This window comes from Apteryx rowi, unplaced genomic scaffold (genome assembly GCF_003343035.1).
Source record: "Apteryx rowi isolate R43461 unplaced genomic scaffold, aptRow1 scaffold_52, whole genome shotgun sequence".
Lineage (NCBI taxonomy): Eukaryota > Metazoa > Chordata > Aves > Apterygiformes > Apterygidae > Apteryx > Apteryx rowi.
Genome location: NW_020450783.1, coordinates 770230 through 792165, shown reverse-complemented (window position 1 = coordinate 792165; position 21936 = coordinate 770230). Strand labels below are relative to the sequence as shown.

Here is a 21936-nt window from a genome sequence, read left to right as displayed (position 1 = left end):
CTCGGCCCCCGTTCAGGCTCCGCTCCCGGCAAGCGAGGAGGCATCTTCCCTGCTCTGCAGACGGGGAAACTGAGGCACGAAGAAATCGGAGCTGTGGTTGTCAAACGTGCCGACGGGAATGACTAACGTAGGACACTTAGCATCCTGAATCTTTTTTTTTTCTCCCCCCCCCCCATTTTAAAGTTCAGACCTTCAACTTTGCCTGTCATTCACTCTTCCTAACAACAAAACCCTTTTTCGTGCAACTTTGTGAATTTAGAATTATACATAAAAGCATTTTAAATAAGTTTCACTTTTCAAATTCTGCTACAATGTAGCCTGTTTCAATAAGCCCTTCGGTTTAAAGGGTTTAAGTTGACAATATCAAAGAAAAAAAAAACAAACAGGAAGCTAATGTGACATTTATTTTTCCTTCTCAGAGGGAAAACTGGCAGTTTAAGTTGTGGCCGACCAAGAACCAGCCTTTTCCTGACACAGCCTCCTGCGGTAAATAGCCACTTCCTTCCCAGGCACAACCTTCACAAATGCACCTCCACGTCTTAAAGGCGCACCGGGCCCTTTTACTGCAAAGCCAGCTTACAGTTGGAGCTAAAAAACAAACCAAACAGAAAAAAAAACAAAAAAGAAGAAGGGCTTAAAAAAAMCCAAACAAACTGGCAATCCAGCAAAATTCCTTTCAGCTAAAAAATGGCCTCAGCTTTCCTTGCAATGTTTACAATCACTTAACCATGCTTTTTAAACACCTTCGCAGAAAGACTCGGCAACATGACAGATGGGAACAGCAACCTATCACAGATATCAAAGAGCAGCTCTTCTCTGAAAAATGATTCCTTAAAAAAAGCATTGTCAGATTTCATGTTTATTTTTTTCAGTGAATCCACTTCAAACAAATAAAAGATCTATGTGCTTTTCTACTAGCTTCCACTCCTGAAGTATCAGCTCAAGGTCAGATTGTCAGACAGGGTTMTTTCTTTCTCTCCTCAGCCATCAGAGCAAACAGCACTGCAAACCAAACTCTCGGTCGCACTTCTGCAATCTCAGAGCTGCACAAGTGGGACYGAGCGAAGACTTCTTCACCAATATGGCTGCTGCAGGCGTTACTAAGCCCAGCGTTTGGCCTCCAGAGCCTTTACCCACATGGCACACCATACCATACCACCGCATGGTGGTCCATAGGGCACGGGAAAGACTTCAGCTACATTCGCAGAGATCAAGGTGAATCCACAGGGCTGACATAATAAATTCAAATATAAAATTATTTTTAAGTGCAGTTGATCAAATTTGAGATTCAATTGCACAAGAGAAAAGCACAGAACCTCATGAAACCACTCTTACCACCTTTCAGAGTGGACAGGTGCTTTAAGGAGATGTAAATTACACAAATAGGCAGAGTAGACAGTAACAAGCATGAGTTTTAGATGACACTATTCAGGATTGGCAAAGCAATGAGAAAAATGTTGGTAATCCCAACTAATGTAACTGCACTGAGTTTAGACTTCGTGATCGTGCCTCAAAGACATCTGTGACAGTTTTTTCTTTATTTTACTTGAGAATGGAACTTATAATTGAATATAACTCTAGATAAATCTAGATACACACACAGTGAGCATTTTTGTGCTTGTTTCAAGTTTTAGTCCATAAAATTTTCACACAGTTCTTCAGCTATCAGTGTTATTTATATTTCAAAAAACAAACAAAGCAACAACAAGAAATAAGACAGTGAGAGGTCATCGAAATCAAGACTGGCTCCCTCCTTGTATAAGCCTCAATTAAATCATGTTTTCTTAGAGAAAAAACATTTTATTTACATAGAGAAAACTCGTATTCCCCAGTATTTTATGTTTTTTCTTTTTTAACTCTCATTATAAATAAGAGTATTGCTCTTTTCCCCTCTGCAATTAAATGCACTTTCTAGTGTAACAGAGTAAGTTTCTCTTTTAAGCTGCCTGTCTTTTCAGCGGAAGTGGTTTAGAGTAGACAAATCACTTATCTAAAAATTATGTACTTACTTCTCCTTTGACAAATCTTCAGCAGGTTTCTAATCCCACCCTGCCACTTGAAATATCACTTTCTGTGATGACATTTGAGTCACAGTTGTCAGAAGCATCAGGCTCTGTAGTTAAATGGATTAAATCACACTTCATAGCATACAGCATTTTGAAGAAGGAATGGTTTATCATTTGTAGAAATTAATCATAACAGTTTTTTCTCCAGGGCAAATTCCCAATCATTTTTAAAGATTACTATGTTTAAGCCCCAATGACAGCAGTATGTCAAATTACATCACAGGGAAGGTTGTCTCAGGCAGTGATAACTATTAACAAGACTCACTGAAGACGACTGCTACCAGGAGAAGCAGGTCCGTACTGGGGAAGCACCTTTTAAAAGCTGATGTTGGAGAGCGAACGCATCAGCCGTGCTTTGTGCCGCGGTGGAGGCCATGGGGACCCTCCTGCCGGGCCTGCCTCGCCGCCTGTTTCGCCCGCTCTCCCGAGGGGCCACCGCAACACCCAGCCCTACCGGGGAGGGGGAGCAAGGGGAGTCAGAGCAGCATGCAGTCCTACGCGGGGAAAGAGGAGACGTTTATGTGGCCCCCTGTAGCTGATTACAGAGAGAAGTTAATGGATTTTCAGAGGAGTCCCAGCTACCTAGGCAGAGCTTGTCTATTTAATACACACTGTCCGAGCCAAGCGTATTACTGGTCCGAATCCTCCCAAGTCTCAGTCCTGTCAGTCACTACTTAGCACAGAAATCAGTCACCACCGGCACATACACACGCTACTGCTTTTTGCCTGCTCTCCATGCCAAGGCACTTCTCTCTCAAATAARGTGTTTTCAAAAAGCCAGAAGTCCATTCTTCGGTCACGGCGGTGCACCAGCCCTGCGTGGTTATGGAACACCCATTCTCCGGTGAGCAAGGAAAGGATGTGGACAGGCATTTATATGCTCAGGTGCCTTTCATCGCTCAGCATAAATGGCAGGATACTCATCTGTGGCCAGGTCAAGTGGAGTAGCCCCTCTCCCCCTCATTGTCCCTCTGCAGTGATATTGCAAAAAAAATGAACCAAACACATGAACATTCGTAACATAGATGCAGACCACCAAGAGGAAAAGAAAGAAGGAAGGGCAGCAGAGGGCAGAGATCAAATCCCCAGCTGGGATGCTTCAGCATCAAATATGCTGTGTAATATCGGGGGACATCATCATGTCCCAGTGTGATTTCATTATGAAAGGTGAGTAGAGGTGAAAGCAGAAATGTTGTTTAGAGAAAGAAAACATAAGGAGTAAGGAAATTGTCTTCAAGTAGCTATAATATCAATTATTGCCAACTGAGCAATATTATAACTCTGTAGCAATGAAACTTTGCTATGACCAAAGATTTAAAGGTTGATCTTGAGGACCAATCTTTATTCATGGGAGTTTTGCTGCACTGCTGAAGGCAGTGGGAGAGTTCCTTACAACATTTGTCTAGAGCAGGTTATTTGCCCAAGCATTAGTGCCCTGGATATGTATGTATTTTATTATTGATTCAAAGGATTCAAAAAACCCTTCAAAAGGCTTACAATTACATATTCGTAATACACAGAATACATGGATCAGTGGCCTTGTGGATTTTTCCTAATGTTTCACAGTAGGCTGAGTCAATAGAAGCTGTTATAAATCACAGGGCTGCATCCCAGTCAGAAAGCAATGAAGTACTTTAAAAAAAAAAACAAAAAAACAAAAAAACAAAAAACCTTTGACTCTTCATCAAATGTCTTTCATGCATAACCCACTTTTCCAGGATCAAACCAACTTCATCCAGAGAGAGGTGTGAGAGGAAATCCAGTGTAAAAAGCAAAGTAAAAAGACTCTCTTATGTGGTTTAGTCCTGTCTCCTGTTTAAGTCAAAGATTATTACATTGCAGAGCTTACTATGACTGAAGTACTTACCCTTTGGTCCCCTTCTCTGTCAAGTTTTACAGAACAAAGGTAGGAAAGGTACAAAATGTAACACAGCATTTTCCTTTCTCAGGCTGCTCTTCAGCTGCCCATGACCGTTGTTTGCATGTTCCCATGTTATCAGAATGTTTTGAAGAACTAGAGAGACTGCGTAGCTGGAAATATCAGAACGCTGCATTTTGGATACATGCAACAATCTGACTGAAACACTCAAAGTCTTCTGAAACGTTCTATTTAACATTCAAAAACACAGAAATGTCCACATTCTTGTTACTCTATTATGAAAAATCTTTCCTTCAAAACTATGCAAAGGCTCAGGACAGACTTGTAAACACAGCAGTGAAAAAATCTTTCTCAATTGCCATAATCTTTGGAAAAGCAAGTCTACCTTAAAATCACCTATTAATACAGAATGTCACAATTTCTAATCTCTATTTCCTTCCTTCCTTCCTTCCCTTTTTTGATTAAATGTCTTTACCACGAATAGGAAAACAAAAAGATCTATACAATTATAATGAAATATGGAAAAATACAGAATTACAGAATGAAGCCACACACATCATGTTTGTATCTTTGATTCTGTTCACAGCTATACTTTTAAAGAAAACTGAGTGGCAAAAGTAACCAAACCATGCAGAAGTAAAGAATAAGGCACAGTACACTAAGGAAAAATCACATTTGTAATGTAGTATGATAGTCCAAAGAGGTACTATGCAGAAATAAAAAATCACTACACAGTGATGACATCAGTTTAGAGTTGTCTCCAGCACTATTTCACCAGCAGCAGAGCTACTACACGTGCCCCATGCCTTTGCTATTTAGCCACTAGAAAACTCTATAGAAAGATCAAATATCATCCAATGTATGAAGTTCTTCCCTTCTTTTAGTATATCTATTTTGCTACAAATAGTAATTAATGTTTTAAAAACAGATTTTTTTGACATGGGGACTTTACTGTTCTGTCTGAAAAAACAGAGAAACCAAAACTGTAGATATTTTATAATTTTCAGATAGTTCCCCTCCAATTCATAGGTAGACTGGAGCATGGCACAAATGTCTCCAGTGCTCAACTTCCCTTTCAATGCCTTTCTTGGCACTTGGCCTGGAGTTTGTGACATCTCTTCTAGTGAACTAGATAGAAACAGAGATTAACTGAAGTTTTTTCCATGCTAGCTCCAATTTTGCTCCACTACGGTACAATCAAGTGGATTTCTAAAACATGTCTCCATGTTTTTCATTAACTTTGATCAATTAGATTTTTTATACAACAGGTCTTCCAAACTGCCCAATTTTCTCATACAGTTTAGAGATCTTAAGGCTGTTAACACTTTGGGGAAAAATCTGAGCAACTAATGCTTTGGATTTCATACTAATTTTTCAAGGTTCATATGTTCTGCAAAGGATTAAAAATTTTGTTATACATGAAGCAAGACTTTTAAATGCAATGAGGATTAGCCTACTTCCATTTCTAATAAAGTTTTACTACGCATTTTGATAAAACGTATTTTTTTTAGATTTTATTCTGAGTCAWAATATTTGTTATTACTGAACCTAGTTACTTGTAGCTGAAGCCCCACCCCACCTCTGGCAAGCCATGGGTTAATTACAGCTAAGCCTCCTCTCTCCCTGCTTAGGCTTGAAGGGGGATAAGGAGGCAGCTCTGAAGACAGCAGCCTAATCAGGTTTCAGGGAAAGCAGGCAGGGAACTAGCAGGGCAGCCGCTGGTGAAGGACGGGAGGTGGAGGGGTAAAGGAAACCGAAGGCTGGAAAATGAAAGCCCTGCCAGGTTCCTCTACTTTTCTTGGCATTGTAAAACCAGTTTTTGACTGTTATCAATGCAGTTCATTAATATCGATTATATCAATATTGCTCATTAAGAGTCCAGGAGAATAAACCCTCCATAAAAATACTCAKTCTCAATGACTGTTTTCCCTTGATTGCTCCTTTCCAGGCTATAGATGGGTTCATCTCCAGCTGCCGCTGTCTCCTTACTCCAGAGCAGCCACCAAAGCGGCGCAGGGACAGGGCTGCTCGGGCTTTTCCTCCCCGCAGCCTGAGGCCTGCCAGCGGGGCCCACCCTGAGCTGCCCCTGGCCCCGGCACGGGTTTGAGAGCAAACACAGGCCATTCACTTATATCTTTTTTTTTCTTTTTAAAACAATCCACTATAATCTGGAGGGTATCAGTAGTAAGAAGGTATAAGTGATACAAACAGCCTGAGCAGGACATAAACAGAGTGAGAAAAGATATAAAGGAAAGATACATCCTTCATCCTCCACAGTACTTGCGCTCTGTGCACAGGCGACTCAACGGCAAGGCGCTTGGATGCTGCAAGTGAACTGTGAGAGCGTTCACACGGGAGAGCTGAGATGCAATGTATTTGTTTGTATTCCCCAAAAGCTATGAAAATAACATCGACTGACACTTTCCCCAAGACAACTGGGGAGTCTAGAAAACCATCAAAAGTGCATACAGATTTTTAATAGTGCCAAATACAAAATGTGAGAGGGAGCAGTATGAGGGTGGGGGGGAAAAAAAAAAAAAAAAGAAAAAATTGATCCAAAGTCACAAATTGAAAGAAAAGTTACAAACTGGTGGCTCTGCACCACTGTCTTGGAAAGCTTCCATTCTGGAAAACAAAGACATTCATCATTTGGAGTCTAGTTCATGTTTCTAGCTTTGTATTTAAACAAATCTATGTACCATCATCATACACTTTTCATATCAGTCTGCCAGAAAGCCATACAGAGTTATTTTTAGCGGACTGTCAGATACAGTACAGTTTTGCTTACAAAGTGGCCTAATAAGGCAAAATGTTCTTGGTGCAGACCAAATGCAGTCATTGTCACTCTTCCCCCATACCCTAAACAATGTCTATAAGCATCTCTTAATTTTTCCCACTTTCTGCGGAAGATTACTGAATTAGCAACAACAAGATAGAACTAGTGAGATCTTTATTGTTTTGTCTGTTTTGATAATCAAATATACAGGGACTGCAGGAGAAAGGAAATGGTCTGAAAAGGAAGGGTTTTTGCTCAGATATACCAAGGAAACAGCAGTTTCAGCAGATAATAATTTTAAGAGAGACAACAGTGTAATCTCGTTTTTTTCTTTCACAAGTTGGCTAACTCCGGCCTCACTCAACTCCAAGTTCTTTGGCCCTCACTCTCTTTCCAGCGTGATGTCTCCTTCCACCACGCTGGCAGTGGAACAAAGCTTTAAAGTGGATATAAAGTACTCTCAGGGAGCATGTGTATGCTTAAGTATTGGCAAGGATCTTAAAAATGAAAATGTTCTAAATCCAGATTTAGATTACTTAGAATATGAGAAAAATATTCATTTTGGCATTTTATTGCTGGGGGGAAATAATTCTGTAACAATTTATGAGAACAAGATTAAAAACAGCAATTAACACAGGCCTCTCTCTTTAGTAATTATTCATATACCTGTTTAGCTGATTATAAGTCATAGCTCCAGGCTGTCTGCCTGCATTGCTAGGACACAGACAGCAACCTCTGCTAAATTGACTCCACTGGCTACGCTCATGCTGCAAGAGCTGTTTTCAAGGACAGATGTACAATGTTATATGGGTAAAGAGACAAGCAAATTAAAGATGGGTGTTCTGTCAGGAAAAGGACTGAAGAACCTGTGTCAGCATTTCCCTATATTAACAGAACCTCAGATTTTTAACCCTTCACCATCTATTACTAAAACTTAAGAAGTGTCACCCTTATATATACAGTACAATTGTGTGTTCTCAAATAAAATCATTGATTGTATTTTTTTTTCACCATGAAAATACAATAGATAAACAAAGTACAAGAGCATGCACTATAGATAACTACAGATATCTATATATAGATATAGAGGGATTCATGAAGAGCTTTTAATCCCTCTTAAACTATGTTTCATTTTTCAGCACCACAGCTTGTGGTTCAAAGAAGCTGAGAACAGCAAAACAACAAGTTACCAAAACATATTATTGCCACACAACACAAAAGTATCCCTRAAACAGTCAGCAAATGTCCAGCACATTCCTACCAAAAAGCTACATCCACATTTTAGATTTTTTCTTTTTACCATCTTTATTCTGCATATTTCTGTTTAATGTAATACATATATTTCTCTAAATGAGGCTGAAAGTTGTTAAGACCTAATCTGCACCAAGAAGTATTTAGCAGAACAGTCATACAGAAGAGCTATATTGGCAGCTCCTACCAGTGTAGACACAGTTCAGCCTGGCAAGAGGCTATGCCTACTACTGCTTATATTGGCTCTCCACTGAAATTAGGTTCACAATCAAAGGATTACATGACCTCACTAAAAGAGGGCTTTTGGCATGTACAAAAACACATATGCCTTACTTTACTAGAGGATTTCTAGCATAGATCTAGTTTACTACAAGACTAAGAGCAAGTCCATACCTTGCAATGGAGTGTACTACAAAGAGTCACAAGCTGCTGACATGCACCCATGCAGGACTGCCGTGCTGCACTGTGATTCGGACTCTAGTCCCCAAAACCATACAGGAGTATTATCATATTATTACACCAGAGACTGTAAACCCTTCTTCTTTGCAGGGACAATTAGCTTCAGTACATCACTATTGACTATTTCATCTGGGGGCTGACCTGCTGGAAAGAAGCTCTGCGGAGAAGGACCTGGGAGTCCTGGTGGACAACAAGTTGACCATGAGCCAGCAACAYGCCCTTGTGGCCAAGAAGGCCAATGATAACCTGGGTTGCATTAGGAATAGCATTGCCAGCAGGTCAAGGGAGGTGATCCTTCCCCTCTACTCAGCCTTGGTGAGAGTACCGTGTCCAGTTCTGGGCTCCCCAATACAGGAGAGACATGGAGCTACTGGAGAGAGTCCAGTGAATGGCTGCTAAGATGATTAAGGGCCTGGAGCATCTTTCATATGAGGAAAGGCTCAGAGAGCTGTGATTCTTCAGTCTGGAGAAGAGAAGACTGAGGGGGGATCTTATCAATGTCTTGTCAATATCTGAAGGGAGGGTGTAGAGAGAATGGGGCCAGACTCTTCTCAGTGGTGCCCAGCGATAGGAGGAGACGCAACAGGCACAAACTGAAAAACAGGATGTTCCGTCTGAACATGAGGAAAAACTTGTTTACTATGAGGGTGACAGCACTGGAACAGGTTGTCCACAGACGCTGTGGAGTCTCCATCTTCGGAGATATTCAAAAGCCATCTGGACACAATCCTGGGCAATGTGCTGTAGGTGACCCTGCTTGAGCAGGGGGGTTGGACTAGATGATCTCCAGAGGTCCCTGCCAACCCCAACCGTTCTGTGATTTCTGAGTCCAGAACTGGGTTTGTTGCTGCAGTCTCAGGGACTCCTGTATTGTGTTCTGTCACTGCTGAACTACCTCCCCCTTGCTTCAGAAGCTCTTCTCAGTGAAGGCTAATTTCCTTTAATTGATAATAAAGATCAACTGTCATGTGGGATCTGCTCCTTTACAAATAAATGCAAAATTAAAAGGCTTTTCAGAACTTCACCATGGAAAATTTCTTTCCAGGAAATGGACTATAATCTAAAATAGGCTTTAGTCCACAATGCAGTGATAAAATAAAAGAACGGTGTATTTCCAACAACTATAGTTATTGCGAAGTYTCCAGTAACTACATTTAACGCAGGAGACAAAATTAGAAGGCAACACATTACCAATGCTTTCTTTAAAATGAATAATGTTTACTATGACTATTGCAAACTACTGTGGTAAATTAAATGTGCACCTTCCACCTTTCCTCCAGAAGGTCAAGATAGACAGGTGGTAGAGCAGCACAGAAACATTCACRTTGGCCATTTTGGCCAATATGCTGCAGGTTAGATCCGCTTAGGCAAAGAAAGATGTTAAAACTAAGACTATGCAGAGTTTGGAATAACCTCCAAAAGAAAATGTTGAAGGATCCATTGCCTGATATGATTAAAAATACGCTGTTGACAACCGCAGGAAATCTAACAAAAGGAACAATTCTACATAGGGAACGTGACAAAAGACCTAATAAGTTTCTTTTCTTTAATATAATGAATTTCTAGTTTCATAAAACAGCAGATAAGCTCATTAGGAGCTGGAAAAAAAAAGTTTTCCCATATCTGAATATAGAGAAATACTGAAGTTCATAGTTCGGAGTTTTTAATAACTTCATCCATCTGTTAAATAATTTACACTTCAAGAATATGCATTAATAGTATAGTTACAAAAATATACATTACTCCATAACCTGGAAACTATCCATTAGCATTTAACACTATTTCTTATGTCTCTCCAGCAACACTGCATGGAGAGTTTCACAAGAGTAGTGCTTTAATGATTCATAGGCACCAAAAAGAAGTCTTGTCCATAACAGACACTTTGAAATAACTTGATCAAGTCAAGCATCCTTGCACTTCTACTGTGAATGACAGAACTGCCCTCTTGTTAATTGACATTCATCAGATTATTTTTCCTGTCCAATATATACAACACGTTGCCTTGATGGGCTGATTGTCCATGTCTGAAACATTTGAGAATCAAACAGTTCAAGACAAAAGTTTTAGGAGGGAAGGCTTCATCAGGATTTTTTTTTTTAATGAAGCCTTCAAAGTAAAAGCAGAACTTCTCATTCATTCTGCAGYAAATTCTGCATGTTCCCTTAAGCTGAAAATGTGACTTTGCTTTTTGTTTCACATTTAAATGCAGTGGTAAGTGAACATTAGAGCTGAACATATTTTATGGAAGCTTCACTAGACATCCGTATTTCTAATCACTTGTACTTAATTTCTTTTAATTTCTCAAAGTACTTAAGAATACACACTGGAGCATCTCCCCTTTGACTACAAAAGCTGAAGTGAAACTTCAGATATAGTGAGACTGACTTAAATGAGAAAGTATAATTTGGCTAAGACTCTGAAAAGAAATAAAAAATTTTGGATACCTTGATTTTAGAATATGAGCCTCAGTTAAGCGTTCTCAAAGGGCTGAATTTCCTCTGGCTAAAAGTTAAGCACCTTTAACATACTTCCAGTCGTACATCCAAGAACTGAGGAACCACAGAGCAGTAGTCAGCTTTGGGAACCTTGGCCTGGATCACCATGGTTCTAAACTTTTGACTAAACAGTCACTGTCAGCTCCCTAACTGTTCACCAACTAGTGCATCAGCAATATATTAAATGAAAAAATGCTGGCAGATTATCTAAATAATGTTAATATGCTTTAGTGTTACTCTGCAGGCCACTTCTCTTGGCCTGGAGGACTGTTATTTGGAAACCACTGCGCAGTGTTTACAATCTTTTTTAAAAAGATATAGTATACAGCCACACCTACAAAGAGAAGAACAGTAGAGCCAAAACAATTTGCTTTGAGTAAAGGAGGAGGAAATAAAGTTACAAAAGTTGCATTCCTTTTTACTTCAGGGAAGGGAATAGAAGACCTACACTTACAGGAATACACTTCAACATTAACAAATAATTAGCCTCATTGAGGCTCAAAATACTTTCTGTCATGTGAGATTGGAGATACTAAACCATCAGGAGGCAGGTACTTCCAGAAGGAAATRCAAAAAGATCCTGTAACACCACAGATCTCATCAAAATGATTTCTACTCTTACTTTCTCATGCGGAGGATGTCCTCTCCGAATTGCCTTTCTCTTGCCTTGAATCACCATTCCCTTCTTAAAGGCATTATTCTGGGTGAAGGTCTATAATTGTAATATTTATAGTCCAGACAAAATGAGGTTTTACATTTTAGCACTATCTCCACTCTCATCTGCCATCCCTTTCCGGGATTTAATGGCAGCTCTTAACTCTACTGCAGGAAAGGCAGTGAAGTTCAGTGCACTACATCTCACGCTCTGGATTTGATCAGAATAACGGGGTCTGCCATACACTCCTGTATCAAAATTAAGGCGGGGGGGGAGGTAAAAATGGAAACTGCCTTCACAAAACTAGAACAGAAAGTTAATAACCTTCAATATCACTCCTCAACAGTTTCATCCTTTAGAAGAGAGAAAAGAAGGCTTCAGCAAATTGAGAAGACTTACATGTCTTCTAACAGTCTTTTAAATCTTACACTCCTGGAAATAAGGAGGATAAAGATGTAGGGAAATACAAAGTTGGTTCCTCACTTATTTTTCATATGTGCAGAAGGGGTAGGAAGGGAGAGAGAGTATCCTGGCTCCTCAACAATCCTTAATAAATCACTTTTGTGCTCCTAGTCTCACGCACACATGTACCACTAACTGCAAACCATYTCCTGGTACACTATAATCAGACTGTTCTAAATCCAAAGCACAATTTTATTTTTCCACATCAAGGWAACTGAGAGATTTTCTTGGATTCTCCATGAATGCAGCCAGGATTTACTTCAGTTTTTCCTCATGTTTTGTAGCAATTCATGTAGGGAAAACATTTTAGGAAGGATAAGAGTAGGTGCTGACTCCTGGTCAGTTCTTTTAATGGCTTCCAGGGGAACCCATATAYGATAAAACTTCAGGCCCAGTTCACCTCTGTCAACCTGTATCTCTATCCATCAGTCTCCATATTAAAAAAAAAACCAAAAACCCCCACACAGTTTTTCTCTTGCAGCTTGATCTAGCCTACTGAATATGGTTTCCAAGATAAAGGAACAGATCAGTCAGAAGAAAAATGAGATGGCCTTACATTTGAAGTTACTTAAAAATGCAAGAAGAAAGCACATGCAAATAGTTTCTATACTCGGGGAGTAAACATGTAAATCTCCCATCAGTTTATGATGAGCAAGAAAGAACACTGATCAAACTAACGTCTTGTTTTGTCTTTTAAACATCACAGGTGCCACAGGGGGACATCAGCTAGGCTGAAGAAGTACAGGTCCAATGTAATTAATATTACTATGACTAATCACTGGAGCTATGCTTTTGCCCAGAGACCTAAGGAAGACTAGAATATCATCATAACAGGAACATTCAATACAATTGTCAACTTTTATCTTTAAAAATGCACCTAAATTCTTACACTTGGATATTCCCTCATGTAAAAGCAAGAATGATTTATGGATATTCAGTAGGAAAGAAAGAAGACATGAATCCCTACAGAACTCCAGAGGAAGGCAAGTAATAACCCTAAATCTACTAAGAGGTAGAAGATGATTTACATGATTCTTATAGAATATTTATGTTAATTTCAGATAAAGTAACATAACTTTCAGACTGAGATAGCTGACCTCTTCAAAAACATTAAAACATTCTCTAAATAATTACATCAGATTACAGAACTGATATTTAAGTACCAATGTGCTTTTCGTGTAGTCATCCCTCCAGGCAGAGGGATGCGCAGRTAAGAAAAAAGGCGTGAGAAAAACGCTGCTGCTGTACTTTTGCTAAACCTGCTAGTGAGGATGACTATGTCAGCCAGCTGTAATGCAAACTGGCAAAAAAGTTCAAACCTGGACTGCAGTTTGGAAGGAAAATCCACACAGCCTTTTGAACTCTTGCACTTAACCAGCAGAATAGCAAGTGGTGCCCTTTGAACAAGCAACCAAGACACGGGCTGCCGCTGCCACCGCGTTGCAGCAGGGCAGAGCTGAGGAGCAGCAGTGTGGGGAAAGAAAAGCTTTTGACAGCAGGGGGGGCTTCGGGGACCGGCCCTGGGGCATTGCTGCGGGCCAGACCAAACCCTCCCACTAAGCTGGCACACCTCCCGGTCTACCTTTGTAAATAAAAGAAACAGAGACGTAGAAGAGAAGACACTGATGCCCATAAACTTACTAAATAAAAGCAGGACCCAACCCCCAATACAGCACACTGCTTAGTCTGATTATATTCACACAGACAGTAAGCGCTGGGAAGAGAAAGAGAGAAGAAGTCACTGTGCTGCAATCTGAGCCCTGTTTGGGAGGAGTTCAGCACAGGAACTTAATCGGTTATATAGGCGTGTAAGAGTAAATCCACCGTTGTCCTCTTTTTAGGGAATAAACGAGCCAGGAGGGCTGTTGACAGGGCTGGTTGGCAGCAGGTGGGGGTCTCCCGGCTCCGAGGGGCGCAGGGTTGGGCACAGCTGTGCAGCGCGGGCTCCCGCGGCCCAGCTGCCCCCTCGCGCGCTGCCTACTGAACAGCTACCCTGCCTGCAACGTCCCACGCGCTCGCTCTCCCATACGTATCCTCGGCAGAGAAAACTGACACTTCTCCTGCTGGTTTTCTGTCACTGAAGGCCTTGCTCTGAACCAGTTCTCATAAAAGCAGGATCCTTGAACTGAGATGTCTTGTTAAATCTGGTTTCTGACTGCTCTCGGACAAGAACTCACAGTGGTAAATTACATTTAGTCCAAAAGCTCTTATAACTGAATTAACGTTGCTCATTTCCACAGGATGTTCATCACTTTTAAGGAGGAGATGTCAAATCCAGTAGGAAGCCTCAAGACTACAGTAAATTCTTTATCCCATCTCTCCTCGATAGCAGTAGCAAAAAAATGACTGTGTGATCAAGGCAGCTGGCAGACTCCAGACAGCAATTCCCAGTTCTCTGAGAGGGCAACTCAGTGTAAACCTGTGCCTCAGCCCTTCATCGCCCTCTAACTCCTGCCATCCTCTACCCTCGTCTGTCCTGGCTGGTTCAGTCGCAAAGTCTTCAAAGAAAGGACGTTCAAACTGTGTGCCGTGGCTCTGACACAGGCACAAGTGAATATTATCAACACCACAACCCAGAAACACTGCCTCAGGTCACCAGAGAAGGTTACTTCAGACCCTTTGACAAGTGTTGCACTTTCTTCTTTGATGACTGAGGCAGACGATGCCACCTTCTTAGGAGAGAAAATACTTTGAGCACAGCCAATTTAGGTACCTAATGAATAGACTAAGGCAAGAAAGTAAGTTTTTTAATTGCTTGTTTAAAAAACGAATAGTATACATTTAAGCAGGCCAGGAGTGAATTATTTTTCTTTTAAAACAGATGTATCATTATAATCAAGGATGGGACTGCAATAACTGAGGTCCAGATTTTCTTAACTTGAATAAGAGACCTTTTGCTATAGCTTGAGTTTTGCTATAGCCCAGGTTATCTTGTTACCATCAGTAGCAGTTCAGCGGCATATACAAAGCGAGTGCGCTGGTCACAGTTCAGCTCGCCTGCCTGCATCACCAAACTCCTTTATCTTGAATTTAGCCCTTTTGAAATCAATCTTCATCAAGAGGTAAAGGACTTAAAACAGGTAGTGCCTAGTTAAGTTGTTCTGTCCTAAATTACTTTTGAACCCATTGGCATGGTTACAAAAAGAAGCTTGCCAATCTTTTGCTCATGCTACCACTGTCCAGTTTTATAAAAATTCATACTTAGAGATTCTGCTTTGAGAAACATTRTATTTTTGGAAAATATCTCACTTCACATCCGTCACTTAATGCCTATGAAGCTCATAATTAGAAGGTTACATCTACGAAATGTTATTCCTTGCCWGTAATTTGGAATTTTTTAATTCATTTAATTATTTTTTCTGCTTAATAAAAATCCTTAAAATGGTTACTTTCAGGACAGATGCAGAAAGTGATGGGTCATCACTATTTTATAACCCATTTGCACCTCTGCAGACCAAGAATTAACAAAAGAAGTAACACAATATAGAATCTTCTCAACTGACACCACAAAGTGTCAACAACGTACACACACACAAACTCCCCTCATACACATTTTATTTCAAGTTAATTTGCCAGCAGACAAATTCTTCAGTGCAAAACTGAACTTCTACATGCAAAGGTTTTTCTTTTTCACTGTCAGCTTTTTATCGGTTTCTCCCTCATAGAATAAAATTAAGATTTTTCTCTGACTTCTTCAGAAACACTTTTTTTATTCTTTCCTTACCTCTACCTGAAGTCAATGTTCAGTATTTTACCTCTGTCAACCAAAAAAAAATATTTCTACCATTTTCATCATTTTTCTTCTCCAAGGCATGATGCTGTTATCATTACTACTAATTCATTGTGAGTATGCCTCTTGCATACATTCACTCTGCCATTCAAGGCAGACCATTAGGCATGGAATGATCAGATTGGCCATATAAATCTTACTTTGGTATGATAGGTGCACTGTACCAAATTTTAGAAAACTTAGAATTTTGTCACAATCCCTCTGACTAAATAGTTAAAAAACCAAATCAGCACACATCACTACTTTTGCTCTATTAAGACTTCAACAGTGACAACAAATATTGCTTAAATAGTAGAGCAAACTACATCCTTGAGTAAGAGTCATCCAAAAGATTTGCACAGACAACCAGCAAAAAGAAACAGTTTTCAAAGCACACTTAAAACCACCACTCAGTCTCCCCCGTGGAGTTCAACGAGCAGAGCAATTTCTCACCGTCTGTGCACTAAAAGGTAAGGCACAGGAGAAAATTTCCGATATGTCTACTAACAAAAACTGTTTTCACATACATTGGCCCTTCAGACATATGTGGTCTTACACTTTGTCATTTCAGAGCAGATGTTTAATTGGGAGGAAGTGATTTTAAACATCTGCAGCCAACATCTGAGAAGCTGGATGAAGACCACACAAAGCCTAGAGGAAATTAAAAATRTATGCAAGTATGTCACTTCCTAGACTGTGTATTTAGGAGAATTAACAAAATAAACAAAAACAGAAGTTTCAATAGTGAACCACCAAAATCCTTGTTCTACCCCTAGTATGACTCCCTCTACTTTAGAAAAAAATTGGTACTTTAAGAGAGATAATGTCCATTGACTGACTAACCATCATTTGACCAGGAAGAGACACTGCATCCCCCAGAGGAAAAAATCGAGAATCAAAAACAATTTAGTATCAAGCCTTTAATCCTTTAGGGAAACAAAGCAAAACAGAGTAAATATTTAGAAGATGAAAGGTTGCTCAGTCCTAGTGGGTCTCAGGCGAACTGYAATAATTCAGGTTTAGTGAATGCAGCTGCAGTATATACAACACCTAATGCCTTCCACCAAGAAGGGCCAGGGGACAGGCTCCCCAGAATACAATTCTCTAACTCACTTGCAAAAGTATTGCTGGTGCTGCTCCCCAGGCCTGAGCAACCAGGCTGCTTCCTTATTTCTAGTTACGTCTTTCAGAGGCCAGGATCGTTACTGCACAGAAAAGCCTAGATAAGAAAGAGTATTCAGCTGAGCTTTTTCTATTAGGGCAGCTGCTGCACTGGAAGAGAAAAAAGAGGAACCGAGGTGGTGGGARAGAACAGTTCCCGTGAATGTGAGGGGAGATGCCACGAGATTCAGTTATACAGACAATTTGGTGAGACTTCTCTTTTTCAAAACTGCTTTGCTTAAGCAGAGCACCATCTACAGTAATCAGAGTTCTTAAATTTCTAAATTAAAAGCACGTAAAAATAAAAATACAAATGCATTTTGGTTTTGCTGCCCTCCTTTAGAAGTCATTTTTCAGTGAGTTGTACACAGATAACATTCTATTCCCAACAGGAATGTGAAGGTTGGGACCTTTTGCATTACCAAATATGTAAAAATATATGTTATTTCATCAGGAAGGCCATTGTTTGAAAACTTAAAAATTAATTAGGGTCAAGACACCAAAATGGCAAGAGCTGAGCTCATACARGGTTTGTACAACAACAGGAAAATCCTAAGGTTTCATAAAAATAGTAAGTGACCAGTAAATCTTTTTCTAAGTCCACAAAACTGATCCCTTAAATGTTCCTTGAGGGGAAACCAAACCTTTTGATCTACTCACTGAAAGCAATGAACTGCTATKTAAAATATACTGTAAGCAGCACTGGTAAACTACTGATACTTAGGAACATCAAAAGAACTTTTCAGAATTTGCGACCTACAAAAATGCTGGAGCGGCTCCATGGTAGAAGTGAAAGAATAGAGGCAAGTATGCTGTGTTCTGCTGTAATATATTCACTCATATAGCTGACATGTCTTGGCTCTGTAGTAAAAATGTTCCTTTGGTCTAAAATACAGACTACAGCTAAAAAAAGAAAAAGAAAAAGAAAAAAACCCAGGGTAGCTCAAAAGAGGAAAATACGATTTCATAATGTGCTTTGGGTAAGATAAGGCCCCATACTGTTTGTAAGTCACTTCATCTTAAGCTTTCTATGCAAGTCAGCTGCTCCTCTGGAAAAGTAGGGAAAGCAACCCTATTGCTGATAGCTTTGTATGAGGCCTGAGGACCATGAGACTGTCTAGAAACTTCTCTTTATGAACCAATGTGTACAGATTACCAAGCTCACACATCCTCAACATGTGAAACTCGTACTGTTTTAAAGTACTGTGGCATCTGGATTCTCCAAATGCTATAAACTGGAACTTTTGTCTCCATCCTCCAGGGAACAAAACCCAAATAAAGTAGCAAAATTTCCAAGAAACAGGGAAAATGTTGTTTAAAGATCTGTGGCAAGTTTCCATTTTGTCTTGCATGAAAATGATGCATTACCTCAATCTGTAGCACATATAGATCTTTTGAAAAAGTAAAAATAGCTTAAATGAATTAATTGCTATTAAGGAGCAGCCCAAGACAGAGAAACAAGCGCTCACCCTCTTCTCCAGTGAGTTACRATGGTCCACTCAAAGCCGACTAAAGAACTAATGTGGTTGTTTCAAGAAACAAATTAGCAAAAGACTCAATCTTTGGCAGCTTTTAAGCCATCTGTTCTACACTATTTTAATCACTTCTGCTTGGTACTGAGATTATGGGTTTCAGTTCATTTGTGGTGGAAAAACAAAGAGTGCTGCAGTTTTGGAGTGTGTGCGTGTGTGCGTGGGGATCCAGAATCCTCACGAAGACTCTATAACTGGGGTATTTGAAGAAAGTAAATGGCTTAATGTCTGTGCAYTACAGTGTGATGAAACCACCCTCCCCCTACATGAGGGATTCTTCATGTGCCTTGAAGCAAACACAGATTGGAATGTGCCACACTGACCTGAAAAAAGGGGGATGTGGGGAAGTAGCTCTTATTAAGCACTTTATTATGGCAAAACAATTAGATCTTATCATTCTCTCCAAAAGAAGAACCCAAAAGTTCCCTTTGCTACTGTGGGAAATTAATAATGTGAAGAATGTGTTTCTTCAGCTCAAAAGTTACAGACTTTCCATGACACACTTGTAGTATTATAGGAAGCAGTAGGTATAATAATGTTGGTGGGTTTGAAATGATGACCATGTGTCTCTACAGCACATTAATTGCTTCTCCTTCCTCTCCATTCCAAAAAGAAAAGTAGACAGTTCTGAGATGACAAGCTAACAGAAATGATCAGTCCCACAGCTGATTTGTACATATCTTCAACTAAAGGTGTCCTCTATGCAGGTAACTGGTAGACCCACACAAGCATTTGTGTTTACCTACACTCCCAGCTGTATGAATGGCTATACTCTACAGCATTTACATCTTCCCTGAGGAACTGTGCTCTTGCTGGTTCTCCACAGTGTTTTCTAAGCACTTCCAAAGGGCTCTGACACAGCTCTTTGCGCTGCTCTGAGCTGGAAAGGTGTGTCAATTCTTTCCCAGAGCATTTAGGGGAAACATGTCTTCTCAAACGTCAAAAGCAGGTGAAGTGTTCTGTGAAAGCACTGAAGGACCATCAGGACTTCAAGTGATTTAACCTGTGATCTGACTAACATGTAGGTAGGTTAACAGCTTTAGTAAGAGGGAACTTGATCTCTAGCCCATGTCTTTAACTGTGTCAGCCTGCCCAGGCTAAATGTCCTACTGAAAAAAGAGTTTCTTCTGTTGTAAAGATTAATTCTTGGTATTCCCATGATACAAAGCCTTCCTGTCAAATACCTGCCAAGAATTCAGACTATAACTTCCATATGTTATGATTTAATACTGATACCAATGGGGCCACTCATCCACACAAAAGGTCAGCCTGGATTTGATTAATTAGGACAGGCAAATATGCCTGCATTGCCTTGGGTGACCCTAACAAGGCTGGTCAGAAAATAAATGAAATACATTGCAAAATTCTTAGATTTCATTAATATTTTTCAATCACCCTGGTATAAACTTAAATTTAGTGCTTTATACACTCACCAAAACTAGCAGGAAATGGAATATATTCATAAAAGTTCTTGATTTTTGCATAGAAGCAAACCATGTGCAAAAATAAAAATCTAATCAATCATCATCATAAATATAATCAATATTCATCCACAGTATAAAAGACATCAATAGAATATAAGAAGTATGAGTAAATATCTATCTTATATGATTAAAATACTCATAGTAAGTGTGCTATTAAGCTATAATATTTGTCATGGTGCAGAATAAACCCATATGCTTGTAGCTAAGAACATAATAACTCTTAACTATGTAAATCAAGGAGATAGAAAAGATCCCTTGGTTTACATAGATTTGTGTAGCCACTTTCCATTGCTGAAGGATCCTCTAAGTGGATTAATCTCCTCTGAACTCAGTGCACTCAGATTAAGCAAAAGATTTTCAGAGAAAAGATTTTCTGTACCACAGCAAATGAAAATAGTGTTTTCCTTCCTCTTTTTTCACTTTATATGCCCAATTTTAGGGCTTTAGCATTCCAGTTGACATCTCTAGCTACCCAGCACTTCTGAAAATCAGGACCTGAGTGAATACGATATACTCACAGAGGGTGCCCGTTTGAAACAGAAAGGGACTGTAGTGATCTATTTTTAGGACAGAAATGTCACAGTCGATAGTGAGGCAAATATCCTGCTTCACTCTGCCCTGGAGGTAACAGCTTTAAAGGTCAGAAAGCAATGCTTTTTGTAGCTACTCAACATTAGTTTCTCTAATAAGAATGTGCAATTAGCCTCTTTGATGAGAAAATTATTCACCAGTAGCGGGAGTACTCCATACTGCATAGACCCTGTATGTACGTAAGCTTTGGATGGTTCTTTGCCACAAGCACTTAAGACTAGAGATTTGCTTTGTTCTTACAGTCCCTGGGATGCCCTCATGCCCCTGTTCTCTCAAACACATGTACAAAAGGCAGACTGTACTGCATAGACTTAACTATCCCTAAACAGCAACCCTAGAGGAAGAAAAGACTATGAAAGGAAGAGGATGAAGACTGGGAAATGGATTTGCTCCTCAAAAAACTCTGGTAGTTGGTAAATGACTGTTTCCTCTCTTTGACTGATGGTTCTTATACATGTTTATAGTTGTGGTCATTCCAAACAAGGATTTCAAAGTCCTTCATGCAAACAGATTGTACTCGGGCTCCAAMAGCCATTCCCTTCCCTCTGAAGCACCAAATGGAAGCAAGAAAGGAAATCCAGATAGCTGGCTGTGAAGAAAGCAGAGATGAGTCTTCAATGAAGCCACAGTTGTAACTCAAAACCTCCAGTACTGTGCTCTGATCATAGCTAAATTGGCTCACTTAAGCAATTTTATTACAGGTTCTGCTGCAACCTGTTATCCATTTAGACAACCTCTGTGTATAAAATGACTGTGTTCCCTCCGACCTCCTGCCCCAATCCTTCTGTTATCAAGATGAGTGATTTGRATATTGTTTGACAGTTTAATACTGTTTACTTTATGGAATATGGAGATATGACTCTGTCATAAAAAAATTAAACCTCAGAAATAAAACCAGCAAAGGAATATTATTTAAATTAATTAAATCATGATTTTAGGGAGACACATGGGATGCAACCAAAGAATACCCTACAAAGAAAGATGGGCAATAATCCACTGTTCAGGCCTGAGTTTTTCCCTGCTTTGCTGGCTGAGATGATAGCTGGCAGAAAAGACAATTTATAGTACCTTCATGAGAAAGCTCCTTGGGTGATGGCAACTACCTTCAAAATTTGTCAACAGCTCTAGGACAGGAAGGTTCTGAAGAAGTGTTACTTCTGTCCTGGCAAGGCAGAAGCAAATAAGATCATGCATGCCACATATACAATTTTGCCTTTAATTCCTGGAGTATCCTGGACACAGTGGAGTTAGGAGGAAAGGCACAGGTGAAGCATTTGCAAAAAGATGCTAGGAAGGCAACCACAGAGCACGCAGGACACTTCCTCTTGTTGATGTGAAAAGATCACACCTGAAATT

The 21936-nt window shown here is 39.9% G+C and overlaps 1 protein-coding gene across 3 annotated transcripts in view; it reads right to left on the bottom strand.

Moving 5' to 3' along the window:
* ZMIZ1 (zinc finger MIZ-type containing 1) overlaps positions 1 to 21936 on the bottom strand; it is a 170070-nt gene that overhangs the window by 95959 nt on the left and 52175 nt on the right. The gene's annotated exons all lie outside the window — the stretch shown is intronic.